The 18,308-nt window shown below is 45.7% G+C and overlaps 1 pseudogene across 1 annotated transcript; it reads right to left on the reverse strand.

Moving 5' to 3' along the window:
- Nucleotides 1-546: 546 nt before the first annotated feature.
- Nucleotides 547-1,457, reverse strand: LOC309826130 (quinone oxidoreductase-like; annotated as a pseudogene). Its single transcript has 2 exons — nt 900-1,457; nt 547-806 (listed from the first exon to the last, which is right to left on the reverse strand). The product of its transcript is annotated as a quinone oxidoreductase-like (transcript).
- Between the last annotated feature and the right edge of the window lie 16,851 nt (nt 1,458-18,308).

Consider the following 18,308-nt stretch of genomic DNA (forward strand, 5'->3'; position numbering starts at 1 on the left):
TAGTGAAGATTATATAACAACAGCAAGAAGAAGATAACTAACATGTATGAGAGTATATACCAAGTAATTTAGCTTCAAGTTTAAGAGCTTTGGAGTCACTCAGCCTGGGTTTGGGTCCCAGCCCTGCCACTTTCTAGTGTGATACTTTGAACAAATTACCTAAACTCTTTGAATCTTAGTGTCCACCTGTTAAATGATAATAAAAATGCCTACAAGTCACAGTGTTGCAGAGGGAATTCAGTGAGATCCTGTACGTAGAGCACTTAGAACAGTGCCTGGCATTGCGTGGTACTCAGTAGTTGTTGGCTGTAATTATTTTCTGAAAGCATGAGGATAAAGGGGCAGTTTGAGATTGCTAAACTAGAGTTTGTCCACTCGGGAAATTTCATCTTGTCTAGTAACAAGACTTTTGTCACTGAAATAATTTTTTAAAGATGTTTAGTATGTTTCAAAGTATAACCCAAAGCTTTTTTCTTTTCTTTTTTTGGTATACGTAAAACTGAGGTAAGAAACTTTAATTACGCAGGAGATCTGTGGAAGGATTAATCATTTTAAGAGAAGAATCATTTTTCCAACAGCCCCACTGCTATGAATGATACCTTCATAAGCCTGGGCCACCTTCTCCAATGGATCCTGGGGACCAATTACTGGTCTCGACCAACCAACTTCTATTCCAGCTTGAAGGACTGCTGCAAACTGCTGCAATTCCTCCCTGGTGGATGAATAGAGAGCAGCTCCTATTATGCTAGATTCCTTTGCCATGGCGTCCCGTGGGTTTATTTCAATAGGACCTCTGCTGCCAACAACTATTACTCATCCTCCGTGTGACAAAAGATTCAAACCATTGCTAAGATTTACATTAGCTAATATTTCAGTAATCATATCAACTCCTTTTTCACCGACAGATTTCTTAATTTTATCAATGTAATTAGTTCCTTTGTGATTAAACACTTCGTGGGCTCCATTCTGCAAAACAATCTTTTGTCCTTCCTCAGTACCAGCTGTGCCCAAACCTTTAAGTCATAAGCTCTAGCAATCTGGCATGCTGCTATTCCAATCCCTCCACTGGCCCCGTGAACCAGAACACTTTCTCCAGCTATCACATGGGCACTGAGGAGCAGAACTCGATGTGCAGTAAAATACAGGATTCCGACGGCAGCTCCTCGTTTCAAGTCCAGTTTTTATGGCAGTGTGGAAACAGTGTAATCGGCTGCCAGAGCATGTTCTGTGTAGCCCCCAGAGATCGTGCCGGTAGTGAAAACTCTGTCGCCTTTCTTGAAAGCAGATACACTCCCTCCAACAGATTCTATTATCCCAGCCACATCTAAGCCAGGAGTATAGGGTAGAAGTGGTTTTCTACTGTAAGTGCCAGAGCGAATATATGTGTCCACTGGGTTTATACCACATGTTTGGACTTTAATTAGAACTTCACTCAGTATGACAATCTCTAGGTCCATCCATGTTGCCGCAAATGGCATTATTTCGTTCCTTTTTACGGCTGAGTAATATTCCATGGTATATATGTACCATACCTTCTTTCCCGCTAGTGTTGCACATGGATTTCTCAAATGCCGAAAATGAAAATATATTCCTTAGAGAGGTCAGTATTATCTTGAAGCTACAGGGTCAGGGTAAGGCCTCTTGACCCACACAAAGGACTTTGTTTTGGCAGGAGGCAAAAAATGTTCTCTCTCCCCACAAGTAGTCTGCATGGTAAACTAGGATATATTTGAAGTGGCTATATTTCCTTGAGTGTTGCCCCACAAATACTGAGTCATGTCTCAGAACAGCTCTCATTGGTGGGATGTTCTGGTCTCAGCCCGGATGCCAGAGGAACTGCAGGAGGGCATGAAGACTGAGCAAGCAGGCCTAGGCTCCAAGGTACCCCCAAACTCCGGAACTCCACACTCCACAGGTGCTGCCTCTCCTCTTCTGCACAGGTCCTAAACAACCCAATGCTCTTCTTGTCACAGGTTTTGAAGTGGCTATCTGGGGGACAGCTGCGTGATTAGCTAGCTGCGAGGGTTGGCATGATATTCAGACCAGTTAACAGCCAGCATGGCAGGAGCACCGGCCAAGGGAAAAGAGCCCTGGCCCCAGTGCTGGAGCAGAGGTCGAAAGAACCCCTGGGGGGCCGGGCCCCTTCTGTTGGATTGTAGGGAAATCCAGGGGACCCAGAGGACCTGGGCAGCAGGGATGCAGAGGGGCGTTTGGAGGTGGCTATTGACCAGCTGCTACAGAAGTATTTCAGCATGCTAATAACCTGTGTGGACATGCTGGTGCACCCTGGCTGAGTATCAATTCTAGGTCAAGGTGTGATGTTCAATCCCACCCTCATCTGAGCACCCCTTTGCCCATTGGCCAAACTGGGCAGCCTGTTTATAAATAGGCCTCCTTTGGCAAAGGAAATCAGTGGGGAAAGTAGGAACCATTTAAGAAGAAATCTCTTCCCAATTCTGAAAGGACAAATCGGTGTCAAAATGGCACAGGGTTGGTTCTTTATTCTTCTGTAGCTGATGGAGGCTAAAATATTTGGGATCCCCACCTTCTAGCTGCTGGCAGTCTGGGAGGAAGCCTATTCCCAGTAAGGATGAAAGGAGAATCCATTAATGCGGAGAGGACTTTCTGAGGTGGTCTTGGTGAGGAATATCCCATGGGTTGTGAGCTCTTGGGGTGGGGAGCATGACAGGCTCTGTGTACCCCCAGAACAGAGGGTACCCAGTCAGTACTCAGTGAGGCCAAGTGTAAGTGTGGAACTCAGGCTTTGGGTGGAAAGCAGTGATCATGTATCTGGGGGCAAGTTTCAACAGAGGTGAGGGAGATAAGGGGAAGGAACGAGAGCTCTGAGAGAGAAGACTTGGAAACCAGCCTTCCTGGTCATGTGTATGGTCTCCAGAGGGAACAAGGCTACCAAGAGAAGTTTGTCCACATATCCTTTGAGAGACCCTGGGAGAGCAATGCAGTTGTCCTTCGGAATTGACAAGGGTGGGGGGGCGAGAGAAGAGATCACTCCACCACTGGGGTGGCCCGGGAAGAGCTGGCACAACTGGAACTTAAAGCCAGCAGGAGAACGGAACCTCACCATCCGGAAGGAGCTGTGGGCAGCAGCAACCGTGGAGACACCTTCTCTGGGCTTAGAAGCCATCTGGGGGCTGAGAGTCCTTGGCTGGCAGCATTTTCAAGATTTTGCCTGGGGCTTCCCCCACAAAAGCTGTAGGGGATTGGAGGCAGAAACCAGAGGACCCGCGGCGGTGGGGAGTCTAGCCAGAGAAAGGCCCGCTACTCATGATGTTCGGAGGGCATCCTCCAGTTGACAAAGCACTGTCTCAATCCTAAATCTGCCCAGCAGACATGATCATCCCTATTTTACAGATAAGAAAGCAAAGCCCCAGAGAGGTTAAGAGGCGGCTCCGAGGTCCATCATGGTGATGCCAGGGCACACTGCGTCACCATTCAGGTTCCCCGACTCTCCACTAGGTCCTCTTAATCGGAGTGGGATGCGAGTGAGGTGCCTGGGGTGCAGTATGTAAGGAGGCGTGGTCCTTAAGAGGGAGGTGGCCGGGACACAAAATTTAAGGAGTCTGAAGTGGCTCCCCGGGTCGTGTACGCGCACTGGCTGCCTTCTCAGAGTTAGCCCCGGGATGCCTTGCTTGCCTCACGTACATCCAGACCTTCCTTTAATCACCTGTCTCATTGCAGCGGTGGAGGGTTTTGCCAGAGAAGCTCACTGTTGGGATTGCAAGCAAGATTCCCTGGCCCCGCATGCTTGCTGAGCAAGCCCGGGGCTTCCCCACAGGCTACATGCTCACTGAGAAGTTGCCTAGAATCTCAATCTGTTCCTGCAGCGAGGAGAGGGGGAGGGGGGAGAGTGTTGCCACCAGATATGCCGGGCACCACAAACAAACAACAAGAAAGATGCATGTGCTCAACGGAGCTGAATTTTAATTGATACTTTCCTCAAACAGTGGTTCTGAACCAACATCCCCCAGCCCCCAAAGATGATGAAGGGGGTGCGGCTTAACGCCACAATTAACAGACAACCCCACAACAAATACAGTAAACATTAATCATATTAAATATTGAACACAGACCCTGGTACGCTTGAAAAGCAATGGGTTTTTAAAATTTTATTTTACAGAAGACAAAGCAATGATTGTGGAGGAATTATTCTGATGTCAGTGCTGAAGGGAAATAATGTAACATTCTGGAATTTATATAAAAATTACAGCTTTGTTGTGTTTCACACTATATATAGTAATTTAATCATTTGCAGCTGATTAATTTCAGTGAAGGAAAATGTAGCATTATGCATCCCTAATGGAGTTCCAAGGTTTGAATTCTAATCGTGAGTTGGGAACAGTTTAAGTCTAAATTAGCAATTAGCTTGGGCAAGGGACATTTAGGTTAAAATGGAGTCATCTATTGACATGTACTGAGTCAACAAGAGAGCAGGAAGGAAAATCACCAGAAAAGTGCTTGCCACAGAACACTCTTTGCTGGGTTAATAATTATAATTCCACACATTAGCAGAATGCGGTTGCACTTTAGAAAACATTTTCTTGTACATTTCTCTCATTTGCTTTGGTCTTCATAAGTCTGTGAAGTGGGTATTTGTGCTCCATTGTACAGCGAGGAAACTGAGGCTCAGAAGAATTAAGGTCACAGTGAGGAAGAACATATATTGTGGCAGGAGTTGAACCCAAGTGTTCCAGTTTCAAAGCCAATATTCGTTCTACCGCAAGGTAGTTTCTGGGGAAATTTGCTCTACCTTGAGATTCTCCAGAGGGAAGTGCAAAGGTAATAACAATATTAAATAAAAGTGAATCTTGGGCTTCCCTCATGGCGCAGTGGTTGGGAATCTGCCTGCCAATGCAGGGGACACAGGTTTGGGCCCTGGTCCTGGAGGATCCCACAGCCGCGGAGCACCTAAGCCTGTGCGTCACAACTACTGAAGCCCACGTGCCTAGAGCCCGTGCTCCGCAGCAAGAGAAGCCACCGCAATGATAAGCCCGCGCACTGCAACGAAGAGTAGCCCCAGCTCACCACAACTAGAGAAAGCCCACATGCAGCAACGAAGACCCAATGCAGCCAAAAATAAATAAATAAAATAAATAAATTTATTAAAAAAACAAAAAAAAGTGAACCTTGACGAAACTCTCACTGTGTATCCAGCTCTGTGCTAAGCACTTTATGGGTATTAGCTCAGTTAATCTTCAAACACACCTTCAAAGGAGGTACCATTAATATCCCCATCTACAGATGTGCTCAGATGGGTTAGGTTTCTTGTCCAGGGATGTAGTTGGGATTACATAGATAAGATTCTACCAGAAAACTACTAGAACTAATCAGTGAATTTGGTAAAGTTGCAGGATACAAAATTAATGCACAGAAATACCTTGCATTCCTATACACTAACAATGAAAGATCAGAAAGAGAAATTAAGGAAACAATCCCATTCCATTCACCACTGCAACAAAAAGAATAAAATACCTAGGAATAAACCTACTTAAGGAGGTAAAAGACCTATATTCAGAAAACTATAAGACGCTGATGAAAGAAATCAAAGATGACACAAACAGGGCTTCCCTGGTGGCGCAGTGGTTGAGAGTCCGCCTGCCGATGCAGGGGACACGGGTTCGTGCCCCGTTCCGGAAAGATCCCACATGCCGCGGAGCAGCTGCGCCCGTGAGCCATGGCCGCTGGGCCTGCGCGTCCGGAGCCTGTGCTCCGCAACGGGAGAGGCCACAACAGTGAGAGGCCCGCGTACCGCAAAAAAAAAAAAAAAATCAATCAAAACATTCCCTAACACCATACACAAAGATAAACTCAAAATGGATTAGAGACCTAAACGTAAGACTGGACACTATAAAACTCTTAGAGGAAAACACAGGAAGAACACTCTTTGACATAAATCACAGCAAGAACTTTTTTGATCCACCTCCTAGAGTAATGGAAATAAAAACAAAAATAAACAAATGGGCCCTAATGAAACTTAAAAGCTTCTGTAAAGCAAAGGAAACTACAAACAGGACTAAAAGACAGCCCTCAGAATGGGAGAAAATATTTGCAAACAACTCAACGGACAAAGGATTAATCTCCAAAATATATAAACAGCTCATGCAGCTCAATATTAAAAAAACAAACAACCCAATCAAAAAATGGGCGGAAGACCTATATAGACATTTCTCCAAAGAAGACATACAGATGGCCAAGAAACACATGAAAAGCTGCTCAACATCACTAATTATTAGAGAAATGCAAATCAAAACTACAATGAGTTATCACTTCACACCAGTTAGAATGGGCATCATCAGAAAATCTACAAATAACAAATGCAGGAGAGGGTGTGGAGAAAAGGGAACCCTCTTACACTGTTGATAGGAATGTAAATTGATACAGCTACTATGGAGAACAGTACAGAGGTTTCTTAAAAAACTAAAAGTAGAATTACCATATGACCTAGCAATCCCACTACTGGGCATATAGCCAGAGAAAAACCATAATTGAAAAAGACACATGCACCCCAATGTTCATTGCAGCACTATTTACAATAGCCAGGTCATGGAAGCAACCTAAATGCCCATTGACAGACGAATGGATAAAGAAGGTGTGGTACATATATACAATGGAATATTACTCAGCCATAAAAAGGAATGAAATTGGGTCATTTGTAGAGACGTGGATGGATCCAGAAACTGTCATACAGAGTGCAGTAAGTCAGAAAGAGAAAAACAAATATCATATATTAACGCATATATGTGGAACCTAGAAAAATAGTACAGATGAACTGGTTTGCAGGGCAGAAATAGAGACACAGATATAGAGAACAAACGTATGGACACCAAGTGGGGGAAGCAGTGGGGGGTAGGGGTGGTGGTGGGATGAATTGGGAGATTGGGATTGACATGTATACACTAATATGTATAAAAGGGATAACTAATAAGAACCTGCTGTATAAAAAATAAAATAAAATGAAATTCAATAAATAAATAAATAAAAAAAATTTTAAAACCCTCGCTCTTTACCCTAATACATAGCTCCTCTCAAAGATGCCTCTTAAATGCCAGGTTAAGGTGTCTTGATTTTGTAGACCATCGGGGCTTTGGTGTGTTTGGTTGTGAAGGCACATTTTGGAGCAGAAACGAAGCAGAGCCCCTCTGCTTCACACCCATTCCCCCTTCTCCACCCTGCTCTGTGCCAGGAAGAAGAAACTGGGGGGATCTGCTGAGTTTGGCCAGTGGGAGCAATGGCAGGAGATAGGAGGGAGAGAGGTGCATGGGACCGGAGTGTTTATTCTTCTGGTTTCCTCAGTACAGAGATGCCATGAGCTGGCTGTGTCCCTCACCCAGAGGTCACGGCTCCCATCAAGTGGCTACACTGCCCTCTTTGTGTCCAGGCTTAATAATGCCCCCTCTCCTTGTCCCTTCAGGCCCAAGGTGGTCATGGTGTCCACTCTTACCAGCCTCAGGGCACTGCCTGTCCTTTCTTGAAGTTTCCCTGCTGCCGGCCCTTCCTGTGACCAATGAACGACGCAGAGAAGACCTGCTCCCAGTACAACCAGGCAGAGGTTGTTTTCAAGGAACTGGACACAGGAGAGGTGGAAGATAGGAAGTCATTCAGTATTTTATTTAAGCACCCAGAGAAAGTCAGGACAGGAGTAAAGAGCCATAGCCGTGTTACACCCTTCAAGCAAATAGAAGCGTAGGTGGCGTGTCTCTAGATCCTCTCATCTCTGCTCATGCAAACTGCTGACTCCTTGTGCCATCCCCGAATATCAGGGCCCTTTGGATGCAATGACACAAACTCAATTTAAATTGACTTAAGGACTTCCCTGGTGGCACAGTCGTTAAGAATCCACCTGCAAATGCAGGGGACATGAGTTCGATCCCTGGTCCGGGAAGATCCCACATGCCGCGGAGCAACCAAGCCCGTGTGCCACATCTACTGAGCCTGCGCTCTAGAGCCCACGTGCCACAACTACTGAGCCCACATGCCACAACCACTGAAGACCACGCAGCTAGAGCCCGTGCTCCGCAACAAAGAGTAGCCCCTGCTAGCCTCAACTAGAGAAAGCCACACAGCAACGAAGACGCAACACAGCCAAAAATTTAAAATAAATAAATAAATTGACTTAAACCAAAAAAGTGAACTTATTGGTTCATGGATTGAAACTGAGGAAAAAATAGAGTGGATCTGGGCTCAGGGAAGCCGGGATCCAGGACTTCCAACGCCAGGAGGATCCGCCCTTCCTTTTTTATTTTCTCTCCCTGAACACTGTCTTTACTCCTCTGACAAAGGCAGCCTTGTCAGTGATGGCGATTAACAGAAACAAAATTAAAACCCTACCATTCAGATCAGAACTGGTGATTTGGAGTGAAATTCACTGAATCAGTCAGAGTCCCAGCAGGAAGCAGAATTTCTCAGATGGTTTAATTAAGGAGATTTTTAATAAAGGGACTCTTTGTAGCGGTGTGGACAGCATTCAGTATACAAACAAGAAATATTAGAAACTAACACACTATTGTAAAGCAATTACACTCTAATAAAGTTGTTAAAAAAAAAAAAAGGGGGCTTCCCTGGTGGCGCAGTGGTTGAGAGTCCTCCTGCCGATGCAGGGGACACGGGTTTGTGCCCCGGTCCGGGAAGATCCCACATGCCACGGAGCGGCTGGGCCCGTGAGCCATGGCCACTGAGCCTGCGCATCCGGAGCCTGTGCTCCGCAACGGGAGAGGCCACAGCAGTCAAAGGTCCGCATGCTGCAAAAAAAAGAAAAGAAAAGAAATATTGGAGCACCCAGACTGGATGAGGAGGAAGCTATTACCATGGTGCTGGGGCCAAGGAGAGCTGCACCGTGGAGAGTCACCAGGTGGGGACTCAAGTGATCAGGCATGCATCTACTGACAGCAATGAGGACCGAAGCAGGGGGGTTGGGGCACCCTGACATCTCTCTTCTCCTGCCCTTGGATGTCTTGCCAGTAACATACTCCCATGGGCTTCACCTAACCAGAAACCCAATTGCAAGGGAATTCAGGTGGTGCAGGGTTCAGGGTCAGCCTCCCAGGGTGACAAAATAGAACAGTTAAGGCAGAAAGTGGAATTCAGGGGACAAAGAGAGAATAACTTGCATGTTCATCTTGTACCTTTGCAAGAGTTCGAGGATTGGAAAACTGAACATACTTAAGAGTATTTTAGTTTTAAGAGAATTTCCTAAGAATTTCAACTTCAGTGAAATAATTGACTCAAGCAGTTATCATCCACAGATGCTAAAATCATTGAGCAAAATTTTGGTTGGTCATCAGGAGGTTTACATGAGCTCAGAGTGTCCTCCCAAAGAGCCCTTGTTAATTACAAAAGGGAAGGTATCTTCACAATGGAGAGATCTGCCAGAGAGCTGCTTAACGAAGCCATCAAACTTAGCATCACTCAGCGATCAAGGGACACAATGACACTATGTGCCTTCTCGTGAGATGCAACGGGAAACACACAACCTCACCTTTGTCGTGTTCTTGCCAAAATGTTTAAGCTGAGTCTGATCCAGAGGAAGTGACCAGATAAGTCCAGATCACAGGGCGCTCTTTAAAACAGTCAATGCTCTGAGCAGCGGCAACCGTGAAACACAGGGCTAAACAGAAAAGAGTACTGCACACAACTTGGATGAATCTCACAATGTTGAGCGAAACAAGCTAGGTTCAAAACGTGTACGTAAAACATGATTCTATTTGCATACAGTTGGAAGACAGACAAAACCCATTTAGGTATTAGGAGTCAGGATAGCGGTTTCCCTCGCGGGGTGATGTGAGGAAGGGCACCCAAGAGAGAATTCCAGGGTGCTGATGATATTGTTTCTTATCGCAGTGCCTGTTACAGGCGTTTATTCACTTTGTGAAAACCTGTTGTAATGAGTACACTCTGCGTGTGTGTGTGTGTGTGTGTGTGTGTATTAGGGAGAGAGATAACATTAAAGTGGCAAAATACCACCAACTGACGAATCTAGGTGAAGGATCTATAAATATTCATTATTCATTATATTGTTTTTTACCTTTTCTCTAGGTTTGAAATTTTCCAAAATAAAAAGGTGGGGGGAAAATACAAATGATTTCAAATTATTTTTTAAATGTTCCACGATGTATAAATGGCTGGCGTATTATTCATCAGCAATGTCCTCTACAGTGAGTTCACGTTATTCACACGCTTATTTAAATATAAGCAAACTGTTCACACTTAGCTAAGATAAAACAAAGAACAGAAAACACAGCTAGTTTGCATTTATTATGATTCCTAAACACAAGCTGAATATCTTGTCTGGTGCTCATGTACAGAAATAGCAACCTATTCCCATGTTCACAGAAAAACTGCTGTGTTGGACATATTACGTTATGGCTTGGGATCCACAAAACCATACCAATGGGGTTTTGAATTCTCAAGCGTTAGTTTAATGGCAGGTAATCTTCAGTATGCTCACTGAATTTAGAAACCAACCAACTTAAGCTGTGACATCACTGGAAATGTTGACCAATATTAGAACCTTGTTTTCCCTTTAACAGTCTTGTTGGGGTAGAAGGAGGAAGAAAATTCAGCTCCCCATCCTCTGGTGTTTTCAGGCCCAGGCATGGATAGAAAAATCTCAGAAGAAGGCAGATAAAAGAAGAAAAGAGGGAGAAGCTCTATCTGTTTTAATCCACCTCTGTTCCAAAATAGCACACTAGCCAGAAGCCAGCAGAAGCTCCAATGTAGAGAGCAGTACACATGGAAGCAATGGCTCTTGCTCTCAAAGGTCATCATTGCATAATCCTTATGTATCCCTCCTGTCCTCATCCCTTTAGCCGCCAAAGCTTACGGAGAGCAAGCACTGTGACCTCTTGGCACCTGGGTCTGAGGAAGAGGCAGGGTCTGCCCGACTGTTCAATCTTCCAACACCAACGTAATAGACACCTTTGGTTCAGCCCACTGCCAATTATCTGTGAGCCACTGCCTAGCACACTGTTGGAACATAGTAGATGCTCATTAAATATTTGTTAAATAAATGAATGAGCTGTGGAGAGAAAGGCTGCAGAAGAGGCTGAAGGAGTGGTTTTCATGGAAGATTCTATGCAACTTGGAGGGATTTTTGCCCACCTCTGCTTAAAATTCAGCTCTTGATTCCTTGAGGATGCCAACCTGGGATCAGTAGAGACATACCCTTGGCATTTGTAGGGGACGGAGGCTCTGGCAGCATATGAGAGAAAAAGTCAGTGAAATTGCCAACTGCAGGGCTTGAGACTTCTCAGCCTCTGTAATCATGTGAGCCAATTCCATATATATATAAAACATATATGTAAAACATAGAGATTTATTATAAGCAATTGGCTCACGTATATACACATACACACACCTCTGTAACTTTAAGTCAGTATTTCCTCCATTTTTTAACGTGTGTGTATATATTTATCTGTGAGTGTATGTGCGTGTGTGCCTATGTGTGAGTACAATATTATCATATTCTGTTTTTCTGAAGAACCCAGACTATGCACTTAGATCACACAATTGTATGATAAACACCCCTGGTTGCCCGCCTACCAAGTTTCCTGAGACCCCCCACTTCCCCTTGCTAGTAGGACCCCCCTCTCACAATGGAGACTCAAAATGGCAAACATTCCCCTTCCCAGCTCCCATTACATTCAGGCACAGGTGTGCAACCCAAACCCTGCCACGTGAACCTAAAGGAGAGTTTGCCAGTGGCTACGGGGAAAGAATTTCTTTCCTGAAAAAGGAGCCACCCAGGAGGAAATGTTTTCCTCCAACTCTGTGGAGAGTTGCATATGCCCAGTGCCAGAAACTGCAGTAACATCCTGCCATCAGGAGGGAGACATTGCCTTTGTGCTGAGCAAAACAGAGCAGAAAGAAACAAAACGTCAGAATTCATAAGAATACTGTAGAGCTGCTGAATTAACCAATCCAGAAATCACCCTGCCTCCAGATTTCTTATGTGAAATAATAGACATTCTTATTGCTTAAGTCCTCTTTAAAGAGAAGTCTGCTTCCTGCACCCAAAAGCATTCTAATCTAATTAGCTGATTTTATTTTCCTTGTAAGAGCTCACATCAAAGGAGGTCTGTTCATCCAGTCAAAGGTATACTTATAGGTTCATTTAGTACGCTTCTTTATTTACAAATAGTCCAGTGAAATGAGAAATATATTTATATATCTACACCCATATTCAGCCTTCATCCTTCCATCCCTCCATCCCTCTGTCCATCTCTTAATCTGTCTATCTATCTGTGAGTTCCATGGTCAGAAAAGTCTGGGAAGCTGTGATTACTGCATACTTCTGCAGAATCACAATCAACATTAACGTATTAGAGCCGTTGAGAAGTTCTATAGAGAAGAACTTCCTTTAACTCAGTATTTCCTTGATTATTGTTTGTTTTTTAATCACCGAACGCTTTTTTGAGCACACATTTTAACAGCAACCCAATTTTGGAAATGTGCACGTGACTGCATGACTATCCGTCTCCTAAGATCACACACACACATTGTAAGAGGACAATTGTTCCCTCTGAAAGCAACACTTGTTATTCTGAAGCACTGAAGCGAAACCTCCAGCACACTTGGAATTTGTTTAGCAGATGTTTACAGGTAGCTTGATGTTAATTTCTAAACAAGAGCTATATTTCTGGGCTTGACTTATTGTTCATGATTCACAACCACATTCTAGGAACCTCCGATCCCGCCCATCATCCTGCCTGAGCTAACCATATCTGACACAAACAGTTCCCATTCATGGTGGCCCCATCCCATTTACACCATCCGCAGTCCAAGAGGCAATCTTGTGCTTGTGTTTTAACATAAACTTCACATCACATGCATACTAACACTACTTCATGAGCAAGGAATTACCACGTCTGGTTCATTGACATTTACATCTGGGAACCATTTCAATCAGATTAATCCGTTTATCTAAATAATTTTCCACTCACTTCACAACATCAGAACTCACCAATACATTTTCTGCAGATGCTTCCAACCTTCCTTTTTGTAGACTGAGGTGCAAGATTCATTATTACCTGGAGTTCTGCAGGCTGGACCCTTATCAGTGTGTAAGGGAGACCAAATAATAATCTCTATCCCATCAGAGTTTTAGAAAAGGGAAAAGAGTAGGGCAGATGGAGGTGTCATTGTCAGCCTCTTCCTGATAGCGCTGCTGGAGAAAGCGGCTTAGATGTGCAGTAACAATAGGCTTTGTGTTAGGACAGGCAGCTTATACTGCAGTAACAGCTCAGGAATGTTGCTGGCTGATAAAAACAAAGGTTTATTTCTGGTCCCCATTACATGTCCACTGTGGGCCGGCTGAAAGTCTGCTCCATGGCATCTTCACTCAGGAACCCAGCAGTTAGACCACTGCCAATCCTGGTGGCAGAGAGGAAAATGCGAGAACGGCAAGCCTCACACCGACTCTCAGAGCTTCCACCCAGAGGTGACCACATCACTTCTGCTCACGTTTCATTGGCCACATGGGAGCTCCACTACCACAGGCGCCCTAAGCCTGAGCCCCAGAGCAAGACAGATGTGTTCCCCGAGACCAAGCATCCCTGGAAAAGCCACAGGTTTCATCTCACTGCCAGGTTTAACCTTCGGCAAAGAGCAAAGCCACACATATGCTCTCTGCAGACAGGCAGATCCCAAAGAGAGTGGATGATGGGGGTAAACTGCTTAACTGCCCAGTCAGGCAAAAACAGTCAAATCACAATACGACTTTTGCAAAACAGGTTTTCCAATTACTCATTGTCTTTCAGTTTCAAGTTCTCAGTTCACTCTTGAGCCCTTTCTTCTTCAAGTTCTCCACTTTATTCTTTATTTGCTTTCCCGTCATTCTAGCCTGCTTCGTCCTCCTCCAATAAGAACCATGAATCCCACTCTACTGCTGGATGCCCAGCTACCTGAACCAATAATCCAACGCCTGAGTTACGAACAGAAAAACTTGATGTTTAGATCAGTCTGAGAAAGGTTTGTCCATGACTCGCCACCAGAGGCTTCCTACAGAAACACTGAGCAAGTGGATGAATGAAGAGACACCGTCCAGTGCCCAGTATAGTATGTGCTCCTTCAATGTGAGTTTCCCATCTTCGGCACTTTTGCTGATTCCAGTCCCCCCTTGTGGCATGCTCTTTCCTTTGAGCTCTTTCCTTATCCAAATTCCAACAATTCTTCCAATGTCAAGCTCAGGTCCCACCTCCCCTGGGCACATTCCCACCTTGACAACAAGTGGCGACGCATAGCGATACTCTGCCTACATCCCTGTGCTGCCACTTGGAGCTCAAGTTCTCATCTGACTTCCATGTATGATAACTTGATTCTACAAGTTACCTTGAAGCTCTTGGAGGGTGGGGGCCATGCCTTCTATGCCCCCTGTGTCCCTGACCACACCCAACCTAACGCAAGGCACAGAGCAGCCTCGTGACAAATAGTTCCTGAAACAACTCGATGCACACGTTCTGCAGTGTGGTTGGCAGGGTCTGCTCCGCTGCAGTGGGTGATGGAGCAAAGGAGCAGCAGCCTTCGAAGCATGGCCCCTGGCCGTGGTGACCACCCAGGACACTGTTCCCATGCAGGTCCATGGACTATGGGATGAGTTGAGATCCTGCTTTCTGGAAAACATGCCAGAGCTTCTAACAGGAGCTGAAATCAGTAAGGAGATAAAGGAAAGCAGATACACATCTTATTATAATTATTATATTATTCAGTTCTTCCAGTCTTTTGGGATTTTTTGTTGTTGTTGTTCTTTTACAGGACCCTTTTTAACAGGTAAAGAGGTGGATTTTATATTGTATATTACCTAGTAGTTACACCCAATGCTGGCCTTTTGGTGAAGTCTCGATGGTAAATTGACTGTCTTGCCTAAGTTATTTGATGTACCGATAATGACAATTCACTTATTCTGAGCCAGTTACTGTTCCAAGCACGTTACTTGTATTAATCTATTAAGTTTTTACAAGAACTCTAAGAGGCAGGTGCTATGAATGTCAATAGAGTCACATCTGATCAGAAACTTAGATATCAGAAAACCCAGGCACAGAGAAGTTGGCTTACTTGGCTAAGGTAACAGAGCCTGGAGGTGGTCGAACCAGGGTGTAAACTTCTGCACTCGGCCTCCTGAGGCTAGGAGCTTGACCTCTACACTAAAGGGCAGGTGGGGCAAGAAAGGGAGAACTAGGGCCTTCTGAAATCAATCACATAGGGCATGGCCTTGAGCCAGACAGACCTGGGTCCAAGTTCTGGCTTTACTGCCTACTAGAGGTTTTATTTTAGACAAGTTCCTTCACCCTTCTAGACCTAGTTCCTTCAGCTGTGCAATGGAGTTAAGGGAGATTAATATATGTGTCTGGCAACCGTAGACTGGCGATAAATGTTAGGTGTGAATTGTTCTCCTATTTTCTCTTCTTCTAAAACCAGAATCTTTGTATCATTCAGACTGCACCCCATCTCTTCACTCTCCACTCTGTTCTCTGGCTTGCAAACACAGAGCAAGGTAAGAAAAGTGTCTGATAAAGGACAGTTTCCAGGCTGGCCAAGCAGTGACTAGACCAGCAGGTACCTCTGTGCAGCACCTGCACTCAGCAGCCCTAAGACCCCCCGTGAGACCAGACTCCACTGACCTCAGCTGGGAGTAAAGACGTGGCTGAGAAGAAAACACAGTTCCTTGGGTATTTATTGTTATTCCTCCTTAAGAGCCTTCCTTCCCTTCCCCCTCTCTAGTGTTTAATCAGATATTTCAAATTTAATAATAGGTCCCAACTCCAACGATGAGCTACAAATAGCAAAACAAACCGATATATCTTCATGGTTACTTCATAAAATGGCAGAGACCGTGACTTAGCTGCAGAGGGCTAAGCTGGTTAAATTCGTTTTTACAAAAAGAGGGACTCTCTTCCCTCTGGTGTCACCAACAATACTGAAGGCAATTTAATAGCTTCATGCGAAGAGCCATGTCTGGATCTCAAGTCATGGCTTTTTCTTTCTTTTTTTAAATTAATTAATTAATTTATTTTTGGCTGCGTTGTGTCTTCATTGCTGCGCTTGGGCTTTCTCTAGTTGCGGCGAACAGGGGCTACTCTTTTTTTTTTTAACATCTTTATTGGAGTATAATTGCTTTACAATGGTGTGTTAGTTTCTGCTGTATCACAAAGTGAATAAGCTATACGTATACATATATCCCCATATCCCCCCCCCTTGCGTCTCCCTCCCACCCTCCCTATCCCACCCCTCTAGGTGGTCACAAAGCACTGAGCTGACCTCCCTGTGCTATGCAGCTGCTTCCCACTAGCTACCTATTTTACATTTGGTAGTGTATATATGTCCATGCCACTCTCTCACTTTGTCCCAGCTTACCCTTCCCCCTACCCACGTCCTCAAGTCCATTCTCTACATCTGCATCTTTATTCCTGTCCTGCCCCTAGGTTCTTCAGAACCAAGCAGGGGCTACTCTTCATTGCACTGCATGGCCTTCTCACTGCGGTGGCTTCTCTTGTGGCAGAGCACGTGGTCTATGTGTGTGGGCTCGGTAGTTGTGGCACATGGGTCCAGTAGCTGTGGCTTGCGGGCTCTAGAGCGCAGGCTCAGTAGTCGTGGCGCACAGGCTTAGTTGCTCTGCAGCATGTGGGATCTTCCTGGACCAGGGCTCGAACCCGTGTGCCCTGCATTGGCAGGCGGATTCTTAACCACTGCGCCACCAGGGATTTCCAAGTCAAGGCCTTTTTCTGACGGAAACACTGGTTTGGGCTGTTGGCCCTTCAGCAGGAGAGCTGGGTGGTCAGATGTGGTCTGGAGAGTCTGCCTGGATTTGAACCCCGCACTTGCTGCTTGACCTTGGGCAAGTCACTGACCCTCTGTCGTAGGCTGAATAGTGACCACTCAGTGATATCAGGTCTGAATCCCTGGAACTCGTGAATGTTACCTCACATGGTAAGAGTTTTGCCGATATGATTAAATGAAAGGTTTTGAGATGAGGCGGTTTTCCTAGATTACCTCCTTGGGCCCTGAATGCCATCACCAGTATCCTTGTAAGAGAGAAACAGAGATTATGCCCTCACATAGAAGACGGAAGGTGAAGCGATGATGGAAGAAGAGAGAGATGAGAAGATGGCTTTGAAGATGGAGGCAAGGGCCATGAGCCAAAAAGATGTCATTCCGGAAGCTGGTTGAGGGAAGAAACGGGTTTTCCCCAACAGCCGCTGGAGAGAGCACAGCCCCGCCTACACCGTGATTTCAGCCCGTTGAAATGTTGTTGGACTTCTGGCCTCCAGAACAGTGAGAGAATACATTTCTGTTGCTCTGAGACACCAAGTTTACAGCAATTTGTTACAGCGGCCTTAGGAGTCATGGTACGTACACGTGTGGTACATACATCCTCTCGGAGTTGTGGTGTCTGTGACCACCAGGCACAGGATGGACGGGGGCAGGGAGCTGATGTGGAGGAGGGGTGGCAGTGACACACAGGCTGAAAAGTGAGAGGGAGAACCTGCCCGCAAACTCCATGCCTGGGCAGTTTCCCAAGGATACAGGACAGAGGTCCACGTATTCATTTAGCACTTCTTGAGGGCAAGACCCCAGTGTAACTCTCTCCACAAATCCTAGTGATATGGACTCTTCAGTCAAAATCTCACTCTGCCACTGGGTGACCTGGAGCATATTATTTAACCCTTCAAAGGCTCCATTACCTGAGCCTTAAAACATGCTGAAGAGGTAACAGTACAACGTCCTGCGTGGCACTGAGCAGGTGCTTAAAGCTGGTTTCTTTCTGGTCTTCTCTGAGAACTGATCTTGCTGCCTGTTCGCAACCACTTGGACACTAGTGAGAGGAGAAAAGACATGAACCGTGATTCCTGCGGCTGTGCTGCGGGGGACTGCCTACCCTCACGGTCCCCCGTGTCAACCTGCCACCCGGGAACGGCCCTTGACGGAGCTCCTGTCAGCCCTTCAAAGGTCAGTGAACACATATTCATTGAGCACCTACTACGTGCCAGGCACCGGTTAAAGGACAGCCCTCAGTGAAATGTTTTACGGTAGAACAGTGTAGTGCAGGGCTGCCGCCAGCTCCAAAGGTGCTTTGCGCAGATTACAGAAGGTTGCCCTTTCTGGGCAGACACAGCCCCATCAGTACACAGCTTGGCAAGCAGGAAGCCCCTTCGTGTAAAGAAAAAAGTGCCCCTTCATCAGAGTGGACACAGCCCGGGCAGGGCGCATGGCTTGGCCGGCAGAGTGAGGACTGGACTTAGGCCCTGCAGGCCCCTCATCGAGGCAGCCTCGCCACGCACAAGTGTCCCACCAGGCAC

Source organism: Grampus griseus (genome assembly GCF_964374135.1).
Source record: "Grampus griseus genome assembly, chromosome: 8".
NCBI classification, from domain to species: Eukaryota; Metazoa; Chordata; class Mammalia; order Artiodactyla; family Delphinidae; genus Grampus; species Grampus griseus.